The 22,414-nt window shown below is 41.4% G+C and overlaps 1 long non-coding RNA gene across 1 annotated transcript in view; it reads left to right on the top strand.

The window, feature by feature from the left end:
• LOC310848710 overlaps positions 1–16,472 on the top strand; it is a 35,249-nt gene extending 18,777 nt beyond the window's left edge. Inside the window, exon 2 of the long non-coding RNA XR_014566524.1 lies at positions 16,057–16,472. This is a non-coding gene — a long non-coding RNA (uncharacterized lncRNA). The remainder of the gene's footprint in view (positions 1–16,056) is intronic.
• The last annotated feature ends 5,942 nt before the right edge of the window (positions 16,473–22,414 follow it).

The raw sequence follows: 22,414 nt of genomic DNA, 5'->3' as shown, positions 1-22,414 counted from the left end.
CCAGTTGCTATGCCAACCCTGGTGCTCCTAGACAGAAGACCATCAAGATCACAAAAAACTTGCATATGGGAATGCATTCAGCACGACTGGAACAAAGGACAATGATCAGCTTTTCCCTCTGGGGGCAGGAAACTGCAAGCTCCCCTTTGTCACCTGGAAAGTACTCATGGGGAGGGGGGAAAGGAGGAACCAGCCAGGTGACAGGACACTCAGGTTACCACCACAACTCCTCTCTCAACCCCTCCTTTTTGTGATGTAGTTGTGATGTAGTCTTAAGGGTGTAGTTTGGGGGATTAGTAACTAATTAAAGTTGGGGGTCTTCTTTTGTTCTGGGCTTCCATTTTGCTTCATCTTGTTGCGGGTGGGAGTTCTGTCACGACAGTATTCAATAAAGGCCAAGCCTACAGGCTGCTGTTTTGCTCCAAGTTATCCTGGTTGGTGTCTTTGTTTTTGTCCAAGGGAGCCCTCGGATTTTTCCGTTAACAAAAACAAGTCGAATAATTCACCTTTTGCTAATTTGTTTCAGCATTAATATTTACACCTTGTGCGAATTGATTTGGAAGGCCTATGATTTGGTCCAAGAAAAAACACAATACCACGTGTGCTTGGATTTGGGAAGCTTTGACGGTGATGGAGATGAAGCAGGAAGGGCGGGTAAAAGGTATGAGAGGCTACCATGTGTGGTGACAATGTAAAATTATATATATATATATTACAAGCCTGGGAAGTGATATATAAAGATCTGAAGAGAATGTTGAAAATGACTTTTGTTAAAAACAACAACCAGAAGCTATGATTTTGAAAGGTACAGGACTTAATAGATTTACCATGCAAAAGACTTTGTTCCTGCACCTGAGAGTGGATGCCAGGCCAAGTCCAGCCTATCCCTACAGAAGGAAGAAGCCACTGCCAAAGAAGATAAAGAAGATTGGCAGAATAATCTAATGAACTATGCAGGACATATTAGACCATTTGAAACCCAAAAGGACATTAGTTTTTTCGTTTTTGTTGTTGTTTTTAAATAAGGGAAATGTTTTAAACATAACCCTGTGAGCTTTGTATATAGGTTTTTACATTAGTTGAATTTTTAAAGATGGCTTGTAATAACATGAATACAGTTTTTAAAAAGGACAGTTAAGAGTATAAGACTTTGTGGACGTGTATAAATAAATATACAGTAATGGAGCCAAGAGGAGGAGTTGGAAGGAAATCAATTAAGAAGTATGATTTTGATTGCGATCTTTTTATTTTAGGTTTTTGTTATTATAAAATTAATAAATTTAAATAAATAAATAAATAAATAAATAAATAAATAAATAAATAAATAATAGAGGTTACCACCATAAAGGAGGTCAACTGATCATTTCTTGGGAGGGAAATCCAGAGTTGGGATGTTTAACTTTTAAGTTACAGGTTGGTTTGGGCTAAATTATGTTAGTGCACCTCACACTACAGTATAGATCAGCCTTTCTCCACCTGTGGGTCCCCAGATGTTGTTGAACTACAACTCCCATCACCCCTAGCTAGCAAGGCCAGAGCTCAGAGATGATGGGAGTTGTAGTCCAACAACATCTGCGGACCCACAGGTTGAGAGCTGCTGGTATAGATGGTTTGTATATCTGTATGAGTTGATAGAATCTCTTGTATGACATGTGTCTGAAAGCATATCAAAAACACAGAGGCACCTGCCACAAGACTCGCAATCAACAAATGCTCCTCGTCAGGTGTAGCTCGATGATAGATCAGATTATTGCATACAGAATATCTCAGGTTCAGTCTCCATCACCTGTAGCTATTAGGACCCCTGTCTGAAATCCAGGAGAGATACTGCCTGTCAATGTAGACAGATGGACCAATGGACCGACTTGTATAACACAACTTCCACTGTGATATATGAAAGCAAGCCCCATGGAGTTCAATGGAAATTGGTAAGTGTGTATAGGATTACAGCCCTATAGATGAAGCTGACCAGAAGGAAGGCATGGGGCCTGTCTCTTACTAAAACATAAAGAAGGATGGTGGAATAAAACAGACATGTTTTATTAAGAGCCACCTGAAGATTGAGGGGCCCCAGCCCCCTTAAAACAAATATTGAAGGGGCCGAGGTGCCTTCATCCCCATAGAGTTGGCACGCCTGTCAGGGACAGTGGGAGTTGTGGTTCAGTAATGACTGTTCTTGCATTTGGTTTCCCCCCAGTAGAATTGCCGGGTTATGCTACTACAGGAGAAGTAGAACCCATAACTGGTGGACTGTGGACTATAAGGCTTATTCTCCCTCAATTCCCTAGACAACAGCCATATTCCTTGTTTCAATAGTTCCACTGGCTACCAGTCTATTTCCAGGGACAGTTCAAGGTTCAATTCCTCCTCCTGAGCACCCATTGCTCCTACCTCTCTCAGAAAGGTTGTTTACTTAGGCTGCTTGCAAACCTATGTATTGAGTTAGGCTCCTGTCCTTCCTTGAGAGTAAGTCCCACTGAAGTAAATGGAGCTTACTTCTCAGTAGACATGCATAGATAGGATTGCATTGTTAGCCCCACAGAAATTGCTGGAACTTCAGCAGTTTTGCTCCACGCTGAAATGCAACCTTAACTGTAGCTCTTTCAAGGGGAAATACTGCATTCACCAAGTCTAATTTAAGACCTCACTAGACTTAATTACACTATCGAAAGGGAGAGAATTCTATTAAAAACCTGCCAGTGGAAGTGAATAACGTCCCCATCGCTGCCTCCCCTCAACTCACACAATGAATTTAGCAGAAGCTGGAGATTTACCTGTTAAATAAATCATTCAATTGTCGTTATTTTACTTTTCATTACATTTAAACCAACACCCTGCTATGCAATTAAATGTCACAAAGTCAGACTATGTATTATACAAAATCTTTACCTTTTAATTTTCAGTGGCAATTCTTTTTCAGAAGAAATGAGAAAGGAAAACTGCTTTGCAAAATTAAAGCTCATGAGGCTCCCAGCATTGGAGTCATTAAGTGAACTGAGGGATGTTCAGGTGGCAAATTACCAGACTACTCATTCAGAGCTGTCAGTGTTCTGTCAGCCACATAGACAAGGAAGAGGCCACCCTAGAATTCCTGCCAAAGGTATAGACAAATACGGTGCTGACAGCTGTTCTGTGTTTGCATTTGTCCAGGTTTGTCTAGGACCCAGGGTGTAGACATTTGAGTGGGTTGTTGATTGAGGATGTGAGATGCAATTATGGGAGTGCTTGCACAGCATAAAGAGTGCAATTTGATGTGTTTGAGTGATGTGAGTGTGCCGATCCTGCGCAGGTGTGCTTGAGGGGAATGCATTTCTAGCTGCAGTTAGGTACTTGTGTGTAAACCAGGGGTCAGCAAACTTTTTCAGCAGGGGGCCGGTCCACTGTCCCTCAGACCTTGTGGGGGGCCGGACTATATATATATATTTTTTTGGGGGGGGGGGGAATGAACAAATTCCTATGCCCCACAAATAACCCAGAGAGGCAATTTAAATAAAAGCACACATTCTACACATGTAAAAACACCATGCAGGCCCCACAAATAACCCAGAGATGCATTTTAAATAAAAGGACACATGTTACTCATGTAAAAACATGCTGATTCCCGGACCGTCCGCGGACCGGATATAGAAGGTAATTGGGCTGGATCCGGCCCCCGGGCCTTAGTTTGCCTACCCATGATGTAAACCTACAGGCAAGACAAAATCAGTTAGTTAAAAATTAGAAACATCCCCCCCCCCTTAAAAAGCCAAGGACTGTTAATGGCCAAAGGCCTGATTGTAGAGGAAAGTTTTCACTTGACACTTAAAGATATGTGATGAAGACACCAGGTTGGCCTCCCTGGGAAGAGCATTGCCACCCTAGAGAAAGTGCATTCTCGTGTTGCCATCCCCCTGAGTCTTCCATGTAGTGAGCACAAAAAGAAGGGCCTCAGATTATGATTGCAGGGTCTGGGTCGGTTCATATGGGGAGAGGCTGTCGCTGAGGTGCTGAGCTGCATAAAGCTTTATAGGTCACAGACAAGACTTTGAATTGTGCAGTCAAGCCAGGGTTAATGTGATAGGCTTGGACATCCGATGCTCTGGTGAACAATGTGGCCACTGACATCTGCAGCAGCTGAGGTTTCTGAACCATCTTCAAAGGCATCATGTGAATTTCTCCTAATATACACATTTTTGCAAAGCTGTTTCCCCATATGTAATGCATTTATTTAGGTTATTGCCATTAATGTATGTATTTATAGGTGCACTTTACCCTAATATAAACATCTCTGTTTACTCATTTGGCTGGAGCTGCTTTCCCAAATTCAGAGAGCTGCAAATTTCAAGAGGTTTCAGTTCATGTATCGTTTCAGAAAGTATGAATTAGGTATGTTCATCTTTAAATGTGAACTAAATTAATTTTCTCTCCTGTTCCTAATGGGTCTCAAGCTCAGCGTGTTCATTCTTCCTCTGTTTATGTGTCGTTTTGACCCTCTTAGTAACATTCAATAGTATTCACCATGGCATTCTTCTAGAGTTGTTGTTTGGGTTGGGAGTTGGAAGCACAAAACAGTGGCTCCAGTTCTTCCTGGTGGACCAGGTCCAGATGGTATTCCTGAAGAACAACATTTCCACCTCTTGGCCTACAGGGTGCAATTTGGTTCCATCTTATCTCACACGCAACACTAACTTATCAGCAAACAATACAAATATGTCTAATTATGAGTCATTTGGAAAACATTTATCACAATGTTAAAAATATCAGCAAAAAACAGAAGCATGGGTGAATGAATAAGAAAACCAAATAACTTAAGAGACATGTATTTCCATAATTGTAAAACCAACCAGTGCTTTTTTTCTTGGGGGGGCGCATACCCCTAAACATTTTGTGAATCTAAGTTTGGCCTCATTGAGAGGCAGTATTTCAATATCAGTAGGAAAATGAGAGTACCCCTAAACATTTTTTTTAGAAAATAAACACTGAAACCAACTATTTTCTGTGTATATCATCATCTTTTCGGTATGCGATATATAAAGTGAAATTATTCATGATCTTAAAGATTATTTCCAACCACTAGCAGAATTCTCATTCTATAGCCATACTATATAAGGGAAAATCAGTAACAATCCAAAACCGTGTGTGTGTGTGTGTGTGTGAGTGAGTGAGTGAGAGAGAGAGAGAGAGAGAGAGAGAGAGACAACCCAATTATATACATTTCTACCCATTAATCTACATAGTCTGAAACTCCAGTTGAAAATTCCAAGAAAAACCGATAAAATAAAGGTAGCTTACCTATATGAGCCATCTCAGTCAGTCAACAATGAATACATTATGAAGATTTATTTTATTAATTTGTGTGTGTGTGTGATAAAATCAGCCAAAATCCAATGGAATGTGCTTTCCCATAATCATTTCCAGTCTAGCAAGGTGTCCATATACATTCCAAGGTTACAGCTTTCTAGCCTGCTCTTCTTAAGCAGCATAAACAGTCTGCTTCATGTCCTGAATATTCATTCCAGACATGCATGTCCTATAGTAGCTGCTTTCCCAGGCATGGCTGTACAAGAACACTTTCACCAGCTGTTTCAGAGATGATTCAGAAACCTACTCTTAGTCCAAGCCAAAGCGGCTGTTTTCCTTAAGTGACATGATTCAAAGTTTCAAACTATTTCATCAGATGTTTCCTTAAGTTTTAAAAATAAATTAGATAGATGGCAGATAGAGATAGATAATAAACACGCACGCACACGCACATACAAACACTATCAGTCCTGAAATAAAGTTTCAATAAGAACATCTTTTATACACTCATATGGAAGCCTCCTTGAAATGATTTCGTTTTGCTGGAGTATACCAAGAAGGGTCTCCAGAAGTACAGATTGTGTCTTTTAATGATGAATTTTTATCACCAAAATTTTCTGAGCACTCCAAAGTCGGTCATGCGCAGTGGACCTTGTGGGTTTGTGTGTGTGTGTGATCATATACAAGAAGTTTCAGTTTTAGAAACCAATTATCAGGGTGTTTAGACATGAGCACCTCTCAAAGAATCTCCAGAGAATATCCAAAAGCTGTGCCGTGTCCTACAGAAATGTCCCCTAATACAAATGAATAAAAATCTGGTGCCATCTGAGACGCATTTACTAAACCAAACACCTCAAATGCTGTCCATTTGGTATAAGCCAAATGGGACACGGCTGAAACCCATGCCATTTGCAGAGATCCTAATATGTTAAATATAAAAACTGGTGAGCATTTTTAGGTGCCTTATTATGGATTTGTTTTGAGCTGAGTTTGGGAGGCTCAAGCTACATTTGTGTGTTGTTCTGTCTTGTCTAGCAGGTGAGTGTTCTGGAGAGTTCACCACAAATTCAATTCATTAAAAACATGTCTGTGGGTTGTGTATTCCAACCAAGCTTTACAAATAAGCTTTTGTTTTACTTGGGGGTCATTGCAAGTCTTACATAGAAGTCATACATGGAACACATGAATGACGGCGGGAAAACAGTAAGTGGGCCTCACTGTAGAGCTCACTTAAACTTTTCATGCTTGCTATTCATTATGTCTTCATAGCACCGGGAATATCTAGCACTTTGGTTTCCACTGGGAAATTCATGTGGAGGCATTCAATGTAGCACAAAACTGGGTCAGCATAAGTATTTCTGCTTTCCAAATGGAACAATCTGCCCTCTCCTCTCCTCATGTGCCATTCTGAGGGTTATTCTGATCTTGGCAGATCCAGTTTATGGGGCACAGGGGGAAAGCGGGGGAAAGGGGTAAATGCCCTGTTGCACTAGCAAAACTCCACTGGCGGAGCTCTCTAGTTGTCTCCAGTGTGGTGTAGTGGTTAAGAGCAGTAGTCTCGTAATCTGGTGAACCGGGTTCGCTTCCCTGCTCCTCCACATGCAGTTGCTGGGTGACCTTGAGCCAGTCACACTTCTCTGAAGTTTCTCAGCCCCACTCACCTCACAGAGTGTTTGTTGTGGGGGAGGAAGGGAAATGAGAATGTTAGCCGCTTTGAGACTCCTTCGGGTAGTGATAAAGCGGGACATCAAATCCAAACTCTTCTTCTTCCCGCCCACGTTGTGAACAGAAAGGGATAGCCTCTGTTGTGCTGTATTGCTAGTCTCAATTCACACAGGCAGAGAGATAAATATGTTTATTAGAAAGGTGTACTATATGTGATCTTGTAGCCAACTTGTCATGGAAGGAACGTAGCTTTGCAGCGTTGCAAAAGCTCCCAAATTCAACGCCAGGTATTTCCAGGTGGGGCTTGCAAAGACTCCTGGAAAGCTGTATCAATCAGAGTGGATAAGTCTAGATCTGGGATAATGCTCTGACTCAGAATAAGGCAGATTTCCATGCAATTTGGTCCTCATTCAATACACCCTCTGCTATTTAGGTTTCAACAGACACTGTCTAATACATGGGTAGGCAAACTAAGGCCCGGGGACCAGATCCGGCCCAAATGCCTTCTCAATCCGGCCCACAGACAGTCTGGGAATTAGCGTGTTTTTACATGAGTAGAATGTGCCCTTTTATTTAAAATGCATCTCTGGGTTATTTGTGGGGCATAGGAATTCGTTCATCCCCCCCCCCAAAAAAAAAATATAGTCCGGTCCCCCGCAAGGTCTGGGGGACAGTGGACTGCCCCCCCTGCTGAAAATGTTTGCTGACTCCTGGTCTAATACTTTCAAGCTCATCTTCTTTTGCATGAATGTACAGTGGAACCTCGGGTTACAGACGCTTCAGGTGACAGACTCCGCTAACCCAGAAAGAGTACCTTGGGTTAAGAACTTTGCTTCAGGATAACAACAGAAATCGTGCAGCGGCGGTGTGGCAGCAGCGGGAGGCCCCATTAGCTAAAGTGGTGCTTCAGGTTAAGAACAGTTTCAGGTTAAGAATGGACCTCCAGAACGAATTAAGTATGTAACCCGAGGTACCACTGTGAGTGTTTATAAAGATCTGTTTCAGAGGCCATTGTCTGAGGGTCCCCAGTATCTTGTTTTCCTCACCATGATGCCAAAGTTCTGGGGAGGTATGTTCTGCTCCCTAGACAGTAGGCTTCCAGCAGCAATTTAAAAGTATTTTATTTCAGAGATCTGTTCAAATAGGATTGCTGTCTGTTGGCTTGTCTGTTTTATGGCTTTATATGACTTACATCCCCTTCTCCCCAATATATTTGCTAAGTTCCCTGAAGTATCTCGCACAAAATGAGAGAATGTAAATATTTTAAATAGCTGAGCAAATAAAATCTTTCCAGGCGTTTTTGTAAAATGAGTGGGCACAGTACAGCCAAATAACTTTTAAGTATCATTGGTTCCAGTAGGAGACATGACATGAATGGGACTTAACTCTTGGATCAAAATCATCCTTCATTTGGTTTAAATGGCTTTACACAAACTGCTAAGTACAGTGAAAGTGCATTCCATCAGGATTAACAGGATTTAGAATGCAATACATTTGAGGTGGGGTAACTATTTATTACTTCTTCACCAAGTAGGAAACAAGTCTCTATAGCGACAGTGAAACAAAGACTGTCAAAAACTAAAGTCGCCACCAGAGGGAGCCCAAACTGTCTCTTGAATACCTGGAGAAATCACAATGTTCTAAAGACTCCAGTTTGTCGCTTGTGCCAACAAGTATATTTTAATGTGAAGTATATTTAATAGTATTTTTAACATATTTTTAATTTCAAGTAACAAAACATCCATACAAGGAAAACAGAGCTTATTAGCTTTACCAAAAAAAGAAAAAAAGAAAAATAGTGGCTGATGATTATAGTTTTTAGGAATATCTTTAAAGAATTTTTCTGTAGTAAAAATAACTATTTAATATCCAGTAGTCTAATTTCCGATAGAAAAGTTTAGGTTTGTGTACTCTTCATGATTACAGCAGCATGGTCCGAGATATTAAGAAGATCAGTCTCCGACTTGTAAACCTGAATGATAAGGCTTTCTGTGATTAATAAATTACCCAGTCAGGGGTAATTTGTGTACCTTGCTGGCATATGTATAGCTTCTTAGTTCTAGCTTGGCTATGTGCTAAGTGTCAAAGTTATTGTGTTTATGTAATATTTCGTAGAAGGGTGTTTTAAAAGATGGTGACTTGCACATGTTTTGTGATAGTGGAGAAATTCTGCTTTTATCAAAATAGTTATTAAGTACAAGATTTAAGTCGCCACCTATCACCCCTTCGCCTTGTTTACAATAATGTAAAAATTTCAACCAGAAAGTCCACTCGTGTACTAATAGCAACCTAGAAAAGTATACCTACATCTGCAATAATGTAGGTATACTTTTTTAGGTTGCTATCAGTACACGAGTGGATTTTCTGGATGAAATTTTTACATTACTGTAAACAAGGCAAATTTACAGTTTACATATTCCATAAATACAATGGGATTAAAATCATTGTAAGCCACATCAATATTATGACTCTTTACAACAATAACAATATACTGAGCAATCTAGCACTATGTTAGGCCTATCTAATCCTCATTGATTTCAGTGTGAGTTGAGTGCCCCTAATTGTGCATCAGTGTGTGCAGCCATAGGGCAAACTAGAAATATTAAGTAACTTCTAGATCAAAATAATAAACTCTCATTACTGCACATTGTGAAAATGGATGACTAAAACAGAATGCTCCTGTATTTCATCATAAGCAATAAATTCATAACATTAATTCTTGCCCAACTCCCAGTTATGAAGAAATAATAAAAGATAATTTTCCATTCCATTCCATTCCAAATCAGATTGCTTCTGATTTATATATTATCTGGTGTTCAAGAACTTAGTGAGGGGTGCAACATGTACAAACACACAAACACACACACACACACACACACAGAGAGAGAGAGAGAGAGAGAGAGAGAGAGAGAGAGAAGTATAGCCCCTGAAAAAAGCAATATTTTTTTAGATGTAGGTTTATAGGCATCATTCTGCATCAAAGGTCTCTGACTTACAATAAGAAAAGGAGCACCCAAATTCCACATTTAAGCATGAACCTATAAAACCAGTCAAATAACAGGACAGTAAGAACTTCCTTAACTGAAACTGAAATCAATAACAGTAGTAAGACCAAAGAGACTAACCCAACGATGCCTTGATAAATATCAAAGTTTGCACTTGGCATTACTCTGTTGTTGGCATCTGTCTGCCTTGAAAGACAATGGAGTGTGCCTCTGGGAATGAAGTCAAACTGCTGGAGAATCACAGCGCCTGCTGTGTCTGAAAAGACCAGTAACTTGTAACTGCTGTCTTCTGCACTGTTTTTGCTGTGTTAGCAGCACCAAAGTGGCTTCTCCAGGGTACAAGCCTAGGCAGTGTGTATGGAGTTCCTGGGCTGCCCAGACAACAAGACCCCTGCTCTCATGGATGTGGTCCAAAGGAAAGCAGAGCAATACATTTGGCACCATCTTGGCTGCAGGAGTTGCCAGAAAGAGGTGTACAAGGTGCCATCCAACCGTTTTAGGGACTCCGCTCTGGATTTGTGTAGGGTTTACTCCTTGTGTAGGTTTCTTCTGAAGATGCCCTGCAAGGCAGATTAAGAAATGTAAAGTCAAGCTTCCTCAGCTCATCAATCCCTACTTCAGGCAATTGGAACAAAATTGATGATAACACCCAGACCATCATCATTCCCCATGGTGCTGATGTAGTGCCCAAAATGTAATGTAAGCAGATTGTAAAAACTAAACTATTGGGCACCAGCTTGGCCACTCTAACCAGGACACTCCAGCCAGATGAATAGTATAGTCTGTGTATCACATACTTTTGAGAGGCTTTAAAGAATGAACTCATAGGTATTCAATTCAACTTCAATCCTGCATAGTTTTTTCATCTCCGCCAAGCTAAGCAGTTGGCTCCTTACCTCTCTCGCCCTGACCTAGCCACTGTGATCCATGTGACGTTCAGCTCCAGACTGGATTATTGTAACTCACTCTATGTGGGGCTGCCCTTGAGACTGACCCAGAAACTCCATCTGGTGCAGCGGGTGCAGAATGTCGCAGCAAGACTCCTTATGGGGTCCTCGCTGCGGGATCACATTCACCCAGTGCTATACCAGCTGCACTGGCTCCCGGTGGAGTACAGGATCAGGTTTAAGGTGCTGGTTTTAACCTTTAAAGCCCTATACGGCCTAGGACCCTCGTACCTGGCAGGCCTAGGACCGCCCCTCCTGGTATGTCCCACGGAGGACCTTACGGTCTTCAAACAAAAACATCTTGGAGGTCCCGGGTCACAGAGAGGTTAGGCTGACCTCAACCAGAGCCAGGGCTTTTTCGGCTGTGGCTCCAATCTGGTGGAATGCTCTGTCACAAGAGACTAGGGCCCTTCGGGACTTGACATCTTTCCGCAGGGCCTGCAAGACAGAGCTGTTCCACCAGGCCTTTGGCTAGGGCACAGCCTGACCCCCTCCTTTGGCAATACTCACAGAACTCTAGCCCAATGGTTGCCATTAATCTGATTTGAACTGATTTTAAAATGAACTGATTTTAGAATGTTGTATCATTTTACTGTTGTTAGCCGCTCTGAGCCCGGCTTTGGCTGGGGAGGGCGGGATATAAATTATTATTATTATTATTATTATTATTATTATTATTATTATTATTATTAATTTATACATGTTCATATTGCAAGTGCACATTGAAATATTATCCCACTAATGCAGCACTAACAGATATCCATACACAGAAGTGCATTCTGTGACACAAGAACCTGCCTTAATGGAAGTCAAACTAGGCCAGTCCATCAAAACCAGCAATGTTTACTTTGACTGGTACCAGTTCTCCTGCTCTCGGACCGAAGTCTTTCAAACCACCACAGTCTTTTTTAGTTTGAGATGATAGGGACTGAACCTGGGACCATCTGAATGCAAAGCATGTACTTTGCCAGCAAGCTTTTGTCCCTCCCATTCGTCTCCTGTCCTTCCCTCTATATAACTTGCACAAAATTATTGCACAGCTGATGGAAACAAATCAGATAGTATCAGACATAATTGGAATAATTGTCCATTTTCTGAATCTGAAATGGAATATGGTGGATTACATGGTAGTCGGAGCAGTTTCTTAGATAAACGGTATGCAAGCCTTTTAAATCAAATCTATTCACATAAGCTTCAATAGATAACACAATGGATAACACTTTCATTGATGTAAGCACGGAAATCTGGCAGACGAGGTGAGCTTCATGAGTGTATTAGGCTATCACAACATAAATTGTCAGCAAGTGCAAAATAAACTGTAAGGATTTTCTCACAAAGATCACGGCAGACACATTGGCAATTTTATTATTATTATTATTATTATAATCAGTTTTCTTCATGTGTATTTGCAATTCTGCATAGGAAAAAAACATTCCATCAATTGAACTGAGAGAAATTATATGATCAAATCCTTACTAAAATTGCTTGCTTGCCATGATATGTCTCATGACATCTGAAATCTATAATGGGCCAAGGATAGCTCAGTTACTACAGCATGAGACACTTAATCTCAGGGTTGGACAAAAGATTCCTGTATTGCTGGGGTTGGACTAGATGTTTCTTGTGGTCCTTTGAAATTCTGTGATTCCAAGAAATACCATTAGCTCTAAGAAAAAGTCCCAAGGACTTTTGCGCACACATTTTTTAAAGCAACAACAGCACTTTAGTCAGGTTTGCTCTGGATTCTGGTAGGAGATTTAATATACTGACTAACAAAAAAGACATTAAGGTCTTAAAGCAAAATGTTCTAGTATTCAGGGGCTCTGATATGCATCAAAGGGTGTGTTTGTGATTTATGATTTATTTGTGATTTATCTATATACACCCACACTTGCATATCTTGCTACATAATAATAATGTAAGACTGTCGTCAAGCTGCAGCTCATTTGCAGTTTAAGCAAAGTGTGGGGAATAGGGGTTGGTGAAGTCTAGTGGCTGGGGGTTTGATGAGATAGGTTGCAACTGTTGGCAAGTGAAGAAAACAGGGGCACAGCCCCTGATACATATCACACACACATACTATTTATTTATTAAAATAGTCCCATACTGCACTTCACAAAAATGATAACAGGATAGTTAGCTTATAAAAGCATGAATAAGCAGGCCTGATTTTGGAAAATAATATTATGCTGGTGTGAGATGCACTTCAGTGCAGAGGTCTTCTCATATTTGCAGAATATATATATTCCTGAAATAACTTGTTCCCTGTGATAATCTGAAATTGAAGTCTTGTAGGTGCACACAACGAAATTTAATCAGCCATTTGAAAAGCAGACATGGAGGTTTGTCTTACTTATTGAGGTTGCGGACAATTGTTTTCTGTGCATCGGTTCCTTCAAGGATGTGAAGAATAACAAAATAGCTTGCTTGCGTAGCAGAAGTGAGTCATATGTGTATTGACAGCACTTTTATCTTAACAAAATGGTCTAATGCTGCATGAAAATCCTATGTAATGGTATCCCTCAAGCTAAAGTTATATTTCAGTGACTCTTCGTTTATTCTAGGTGAGTTGCTTAACAAAAAGCAGAAGAAAGCTGCTATAAGCATTGACACAAGTTAGACAAGCCACCCACTGTCAGGAGAGGAGTGGTAATGTTTTGAAATTTTGACCATCAAACACAAAATGTATGCTAAGCAACATATACCCTAAACTCAAACGGTTCAGTACACTCTTATTTTTAGGCAGCTGTGCCTAAGGAGTTTTTTTTTTTAATAGGGCTACACTTTGCAAATAAGTTCCCCAATACATTCAAATACAAAATGCTTACTTGGTTCAATATAGCTTTCGTGTACTTTCTGAAAGGGCCGACCCCACCATTAGGCAGAGTAGTGCAGTCACCTGAAGTGTCAGATGCTAGCGGATGGGTAACAGCTGTGAGGAACTGAAGGACAGAACTGTGTGTGATGGGCAGGGGGGCTGCCTTGTCCATTTAAGCTTGCCTGTTGCCCTCAGGTGTGATAAACAGCCAAGAATGCTCTTTGGTTGCCTGATCCAGCGGGCTGTTCTTAGACTTTTATGCCAGTCTTGAAGTAAGATCCCACAGCCACTCTTGTCAGCTTCTCTACCCTTCTGGGTGAATGGGAATTGTCCTTTGCCACAGGCAGCAAAATGTTTTGGACCAGCTCTACTTTCTGATACCACTTTTGAAAATTCAAAATTTTGGTTCCTTCCACTTATTCTAAAGTCCCCATCAGTTGCCCCCACTAACTGAGCAATAAAATGACAGAACTAGCCATAGTAATTTCAATATTTGCATTCACTGAGTTCATACCTATAAATCTGAAATAAGGACAACTGTGGTAAGATGCTTCACATTTTGTCACGTGGATATCAGAGAAAGTGACTGAAAATGTTTAGGCAGTAGTCCTATAATATTTACTAGGGAGGACTAATTCTGGTTGAAGGCGCCAAGGGAAAACATCTCTCTACATTCTGTGTTTTGTGGGAAGGTGGTTATTGGCTTGCTTTTGTTCTGGTTTTTTATGTATCTAGTGTTCTCATTTTGTATTTTTATGTTGTGAAATACCCTGTGATCTTTGGTTGAAGGGCTCTATACAAATTAAACAAACAAACAAACAAACAAACAAACAATTTGGGGCCTTCCATTAAAAAAAAAACTTCTGGATCTGTAAGATGAGTAGCTTAACCCATTTTTGGGAGCTACATGCCACGTTTTAAGAAGCATGAGGAAAGAATTGCTTGTACAATGCAGCTTTTTCAAGTTCGTCCCCAATGAGACCTCCACATCTCATCACAAGTTCTTGTTGGAATTCCTCTAAGTTTCAACAACAGTTTCTTTGGGTTGAATGTTGGCACTGACTCTAATATCCAATGTGGGGATTTCTACATTTCTGGTGTGCTTATCTACAATATATATAGGAAAGTGGTTTTTCTGTCTGTCCTCCTATGTATTTGGATGCCTCATGAGATAAGGTAAACGTAAACGTTAAGGGATTCCTGACCATTAGGTCCAGTTGTGACTGACTCTGGGGTTGCGGCACTCATCTCGCTTTAGTGAATGAGGGAGCCGGTATACAGCTTCCGGGTCATGTGGCCAGCATGACTAAGCTGCTTCTGGCGAACCAGAGCAGCGCACGGAAACGCCGTTTACCTTCCCGTTGGAGTGGTACCTATTTATCTACTTGCACTTTGACGTGCTTTCGAACTGCTAGGTTGGCAGGAGCAGGGACCGAGCAACGGGAGCTCACCCCGTTGCGGGGATTCGAACCGCCAACCTTCTGATCGGCAAGTCCTAGGCTCTGTGGTTTAACCCACAGCGCCACCTGCATCCTGCCTCATGAGATACTACTGCCCAATTTGGCATAAAAGTTCCTGAGGTGGAGGAGCTGGTTTTCATTTATGTTTGGATGTCAGATACCATTTTGAATCAAGACTGTGGACCAAAATGTGGCTTTGCCCAGTTGCTGTGACAGTTCTAAACTGTTTTGATTTGGATGCCTTTGAAGTTATGGTTGCCCAATTTGGCACGATGTTTCCTAAGAGCAAGGACTGGGTTTTGTTCTATATTTGGATACTACTGGTTGCCCATCGTCTCAATTGATTATGGTCTGTATCTAGGTCTGGTGTTCTCTAGTTCGGGTCAGAGACCGGAGGTGGAAGCCGTAAAACTAACAAGTTACACTATATCCATTTATAAATCTCAATGTGTTTTGGTTTCTTAGAATTCCAGGTCAATGCCATGTACTTTCAGCCTATCTACTACATATTTTGTAATTGTGTGCCCATCTGTTTTCTATGCACACAATACTTCTTAAGATATTGTAACCAAATTTTGCATGATAGTTCCTGATATCAAGGAGCATGTCTATGTTTGGATACAATGGGATGCTATTTTGAATCAAGATGTCAGAGGACACCTTTAAAAACGGAAGGGTTTTTTTTTTAGTTTCTCAGAATTCCTGAGCAACACCAGGTACTAGGCTGCTATTGAAACAATTATAATAGCATGGTTCCTCGCTATATTTCTCTTTAAATTATGATAACAATTTTAAAATGTCCACCTATGCATATGAATTTGCATATTAACGTTTTCTGAAGATCTGCATTTTTATTTTGTCATCTTTTTTTGGCAATGCAGAAGTGGCCACCCCTGGATTATTTCAGAAATAAAGAAGATGGAAAGAGAACCATTTCTAACTTATTAGTTATTGCAAAACTGCTCATGGCACAATATTGAAGAACTATAATGTACCATCAATTGATATACGGCCAAATAAAGTCCTGAATATTATAGAAATGTCAGCGTTGACTTATTAAATTCAGAGAAGGAAGAATAAATTAACTCAAGAAATGAGAAAAGATATATCTTCTGCTTTGGGGAAACATGCAAAAATAAAGATAATTGAAGAAATATTGCAAGTTTAATGGTGTTTGCTGTCAGTTTATGTCATGGATGCTCAGACTGTGACCACAGTTTAAATTTAATTTTGCAACAATGGTGAATAAAAATTAAATGCAAAAGCCATTTACTAAATAAAATTAACACTGATAAAACATAGCAGTATGAATTCCTATTGTATTAAGATGATAACTGCACCGTTTCAAAAGAAAATGTTAGAAGGGGTGTCAATGGATGTTCTAATCCAATCCAAATCTTTATTACAGTCATAGACCAGCATAAGATAAAAGCACCTCCATACTTACATAAATGGATGTTGTTGTGGTTGCTAATATTTTGCATTGCTTTCAACAAAGCTTCTCAAAGATGGCTTACAAAATATCAAAATACAATCATACCTTGGATCTCAAACGCCTTGGCTCCTGGACGATTGAAACCCAGAAGTGAGTGTTCCGGTTTTCGAACTATTTTTGGAAGCCGAATGTCCAACAGGGCTTCTGCGGCTTCCAATTGGCTGCAGGAGCTTCCTGCAGCCAATCAGAAACCACACTTTGGTTTGCAAACATTTTGGAAGTCGAACTTCCAAGGTACAACTGTACAGAATATCAAATAATTAAAATACCAGAAAAACATAAGGATAATAAAAGTGTTCATCTCCAGACTGATGTTTGCTCCAATTTAGAGCTAAAGAGCATATTTTTCCTGGGAAAGGAGAAGGGCAAGGGTACCTAGAAAGTACAGGTCAAATGGAAAACTGCTTTCTAAGCACAGGACAAGCATAAGTATGAACGAGCCCAAAGTGATACGTCTCCCTTTTTAAAGCAAATTTGAAACACATTTCCACCCTCAAGGAATTTTGGACACTGTAGTTTGTTAAAGGCTGCTAAGAACTCTGTATGGGATAAACTACAGGGCCCAGAATTCTTTTTGGGGAAAGGGTGTGCTTTGAATGTGCCTAGCGTATAAGTAGCATATATCCTTTTAGAATTGGCAGCAAACTGCTGCTGATGTAGAAGAAGCTTTGTATCAATTTACTGCAAATTGGCTTGAAAGGGAAACAGATCAGTTGTTGTGCCCACGCTTTAAGAAAATATTGCTGTGAAATAGGTGGCAAATTATGCATTTATTAACCTCAACATATCCAAAGGGACTTGATGGAAACCCCAAATATTTGGATAATTGGGTATTTGGCAAAAAAATTACACCTGACAGCAGCAGATGAAGTGTTTTGCTGATGATATTTTCATAGGTGGGTGGGTGTGCCAGGATCCAAATTTCCTTCACTTACATTCACTTTCTCGCTCTCTGACACTCATCAAAAGCCACTCCGAAAGGTCAAGAGATTTCCCCCAAGAGCCATGCCTGAAGCAGCATGGTGTTTAAAAATTCAAATGTACACATTATAGTCCATTTGTTCAATTTACAGAATGTGGGTTTAAGAATGATAAAAATGTCTTCCATAGATGACAGAATGGAAACTGCCAGAATGACAGTTATCATAAGCATTTTGTGTGACAGACTCTTCAGCTCCAGGCACTATATGGGCAGAGTTTTAATTGCTTTCATTGACCACGCAAAAGACAACTTCCAATGCAAGTGAATGCCCAGGAGGTTATCGCCCATCAGAGACTGCAATATAATTTCATGGATGCTTATTACTGGCTCAGACTATGCCCCCCCCCCCCCGTTGCCTAGTTAAGTTGAAAGGTGCGAATGGCTGTCGTGGTGTTTAATAGCAACTGTACTGGGCAAAGTACACCGTTCTTGAGAATTGCTTTCATTCTCAGAAAGCCAGAATGTCTAGCCTGCCATTCTCATGTTCTCTCCAATACTGTCCTTTTGGGGAAAGGAGTTTTGCAGCTCTTCAGGCTTCTTCCTTTCAACAAAAGCTGTTAAGGGAAACTCCCTTGCGGTTTGCCTTGGAGCTCTCTCTTCCTCTCAGTCAGCCGCTGCCGTCACCTCTGACTCCTTTCTCTAGTGTAGCACAAACAGTTTCTGAAACAGTTGAGCAGCCTCAGTAATAGAAAAGCAAAATGCCTTTAGATCAGTTTACTGCGTACAGGCTTGGTAAATTCAGAGCTGGGAGACATGGGTCCAGGCCTCATTTTTGCGATGGGTAGCCATTGGGTGGCCTAGTTCACAACAGCATTGATCAAGCTTAGTAACTTACTCGTAAAATGGGAACTGGAAGTAACCCACATTGTTAATAGTGACTGAGGCAGAGGTGTCCTAACTCAGAGCCTGGGGCCCAGAAGTGGCCTTCCAAGCCACTGGAATCTGACCCAGAGATAAAGTGCAGTGCTTGGTATTTAGAGTGTGGTCTAAAGAGCAAACAGAATTCTGCTGATCTCAGGGCTGTGATCAGGGGGGTGGGTGAATAATGCCTCTGTCTGCTTTTTAAGAGAGCCACTCTCAACAGCAGGCAGGGGGATCTTGTTGTCAGGAGCTTGTCCTACACTCAAGTAGGACCTTGGTAGAGACACATGCCCGACTGGAATGTTCCCTCCCTCCTGGTCGATTATTTGGGAGCTTCAAAAGCTTTCTTCTGCCCGAACATCACAGCGACCAATGCCAACAGACATCGGCACACTTAGGGATCTGCAGAATCTTCGCAGCTTGCGTGACAGACCTCAGCAACTCAGCATTTTGGCTAATCTACTTTATTTACATAAAAACACACACAGAGCACTGCAACATGGCTCCCTCTCTTTCTAGCATCAGACAGCAAAGAGGACAATAGTCCCACTTCACAGAACACAGTAACACAAACATCCTGTCTCCATCACTTCCCACTCTGTGGAGTCAAAATATACACCATCATGTGATAGACAGAAATCCCATGACTGCAATCACGGAGCAGGAATTCTAACACTTTTATCTCTGGTCTCAGTGCTAAGCACCACAGCACTGAGAACAAGGAGAAGCCTTTGTGTGCTCTTTGAGAGTAAAAGGAGTGTGGTGTGTGTGTAAATGTTGCCCTTTCCTTTGCACAAATCCTCCAATGCAAACTAAAAGACAGGGCTTCCAGCCCTCTCCACCTAGCACTTGGATCAGGGGGAGGGGAGAAATGCTGCCTTTTACTCTCACAGAAGGAGTTGTGCAACGTCAAATGGCCCATTCCAAGCCACCCCATCTTTCTAACACAAGGAACTCTCTTCTGCGGCAATGTATCCCAATTACTAGTGCATGCATACGTTACACACTAGTATATAATCACACCTGAGCCCTCATAGGTTGTCACCTTGGAAACCATAGAAGACTATCAGTGCAACCACTGGACTCATTCTTTGTAACTAGGTGTGCTGGAAACCTGAATTAAGCTTTATTGGTGGTTAAAATATTTGTGCAGTATTGACTTTCCAGAAGCTAGGCTGAGTAATAAATTGTGAGTCTCCATGGCTAAGAACCCAGTACCAGTTTTTTTCCATCATGCTATTAACTGCAATGCTGTATACAGCACTGATGTGATAGATTTCACCTGTCAAATCCAGCAAACATAGTTGCGTGGGTTCAGTGTCATATTGTATCAGGCTTAAATTCCGATGTGCTTGAGAGAGCAGTCCAAAGGGGGTTAAATCCTGTATCACAAAAAGGACATACACAGATTTCATTTTCTGCCTTGGGAATGCAACCGGTAAATGTGATGACTTTATATAACTCCGTCGATGAAAAATGACCAACCTGTGATGAGCAAACAACGCTGGCAGAAAACACAAGAGCAGACACATAATTCACAAGCCAGACAGTGAGAGATAAGACGCAGAATGAAAATAAGTGTGTGCCTGCATGTGTCGCTGTAAAGGAGAGAGGGAGGGAGGTTGGGAGTTGAATGGAGGTGGGGAAGAACGGAAAGGCTTTACTAGAAGAGCACATTGCATGCTTGGCATTTAAAATTGCCGTTCATCTATAGCTACTACTGGGGTAGCATAAGTGTGCCGAAATTCTTTATCAAAGTGACAGGTCCTGCTTCCAGGCAAAAAATAAATAACAGGAGCGATTAAAAGCATTGATACAGAACATCAGCCTTTAAAACCAATTACCTTTGTTTCATGTCACAGAATGCAAGACACGCACACACATTGAACAGAGCTTTTCTAGGTATGCACAGACCGCATCACAGTCCTGAGGAAATTGCTCATAATTGGATTGCAGTGTAAGATCAGTTCCCTTTAAATAAGAATAAAATACCGCGAGTCACCATGCCACATAAAAATGGATATGCTCTAGTCAATGCTGCCTTCTGTCATCAGGCCATTTGGACATCCAGCTCAGTATTGTCTGCAGTGATTGGTAGATGCTCTCCAGGTTTTCCATAGAATCATACAGTTGGAAGGGATGCTGAGGGTCATCCAGGTCAACCCCCTGCAATGCAGGGATCTCAACTAAAGCACCCATAACAGATGATCATCTGACCTCTGCTTAAAAACCTCCAAAGGAAGGAGAGTCCAAAGGGTCTTTTCTGGGTCTATTTGGAAAGACCCAAGGACCTTCTGCTTATGGTCTGACGTATAACACACTCCCCACTTCAAAACAGACTTAGTATTTAAACTGGAATGTTAAGCATGTGGTTAACACTCTTCAATTGAAATATTGTTGATCAAAAAAAAAAAAGGGTTTGAAAACAGTTTCTCCATGTGAACCAAGTAGTGACCTCCCCAGATAGTGGAACGACTCTTCTTTTTTAAAGCTCTGCAGCTGCAATCTCCTGGGTGACAAGGATGCTGTTGGGCAGCTGAATGTGCATGCTTACTCCATCTACTTCCTTCCCTTCCATCCCCCCTGCGTGGTTCCAGGCACTGGCAACCCACGCTACACCACTGTGTCTCACCACCATTGTTGAGAAGAGCCTTTACCAAAGGTGTCATGGGCTTTGAAGACACTCAAACAAAGGATACAAGGGAGAAACATGCTAAGAGGAAGGCACACTTGGCAAATCCACACCGTGATCAACTCCTGCCCGGAAACCTCTGTCCCACTGTGGAAGGACGTGTGGATCCAGAATTGGCTTCCACAGTCACTTATGGACTCATTGTTAAAACCGTGTTTATGGAAGACAATCTTACTCGGCTACGAGTGATCACCAAAGAAGAAGAAGAAAGAAAGAAAGAAGAAAGAAGAAGACGCAGTCAGCTTATGAAAAAACATGGGAAGCTACTGTTCATCCATCGACTCTAGTGTTGCCCACACTCACTGGTTGCATGTCTCCAGGCCTCCAAGCAGGTCTCTCTCCCAGGCCTGTCTGGAAATGCCAGCGACTGAACCTGAGATCTTCTGCATGCAAGCAGACACTATACCACTGAGTTCTGGCCTAACTTCTGCACAGGGAAGAGAGAGCACCATCGTGTGCTTCACCTGAGGCAGCATCAGCTGCTGAGAACTACTTTGGATTTCCTATTGATCTCCTTAACTGTTCCCTGATGACCCAAAGGTTCATTCCTTATAGTGTGAGATAGAATCAGCCATCCAGATCAGGGTTCAGTTCCTGCCCTGAGTTTGCCTTAGCTTTAACGAAGCTTGCCAGAGAGATTTCTGCAAGAGCCGCAAGGTGTTTCATTGCTGTCAATTCAGCCTGAAACCCTTTCTGCTTCAGCGCGTGCCTTCCTCCACTCTGCTTCGGGTGTTACTGTGGTGCTTCTGCAAACAATTCTACAAATCAAGAGCTGTAGGGAAGAGTTTTCAAAGACAAACAACGTAAAACAATACTCCAAACAGACTTCTTGAATGAATGCTTCATATAGCAAAGAGGGGGAACTCAACAAAAAGCCCAGCATGTAAGAACAAAACAAAACAAAACAAAACAAAACAAAACGATGGTGTTCTTTTCAGTTGGTTCAGAATGTGATTGACAAGAGTCCTGTTAAGGGCAAGGCAGTCGGCATTTGTAATACATTTATTACATCAGTGGTTGCTGGTGCCTTTCTGGACCCAATCCAAAGGGCTGGTTTTAAAGCCATCGAAAGCCCTAAACTTCTCAGGACCAGGCTGTTGAGCTACTTTCACCCATACTTTCCTGCCCTCATCTTAAGATCAGCTTTCCCACTCCCTAGGTCAGTAAAGTGAGAGGCCAGGAAGGAGAGGTAGTGGTGGTTGATAGGTT

The sequence above is a fragment of the Podarcis gaigeae genome, assembly GCF_964106915.1.
Source record: "Podarcis gaigeae genome assembly, chromosome: 7".
In the NCBI taxonomy this organism is placed as follows: Eukaryota; Metazoa; Chordata; class Lepidosauria; order Squamata; family Lacertidae; genus Podarcis; species Podarcis gaigeae.
Note: the sequence above shows the minus strand (reverse complement) of the source record. Positions and strands in the feature narration are given on the sequence as shown.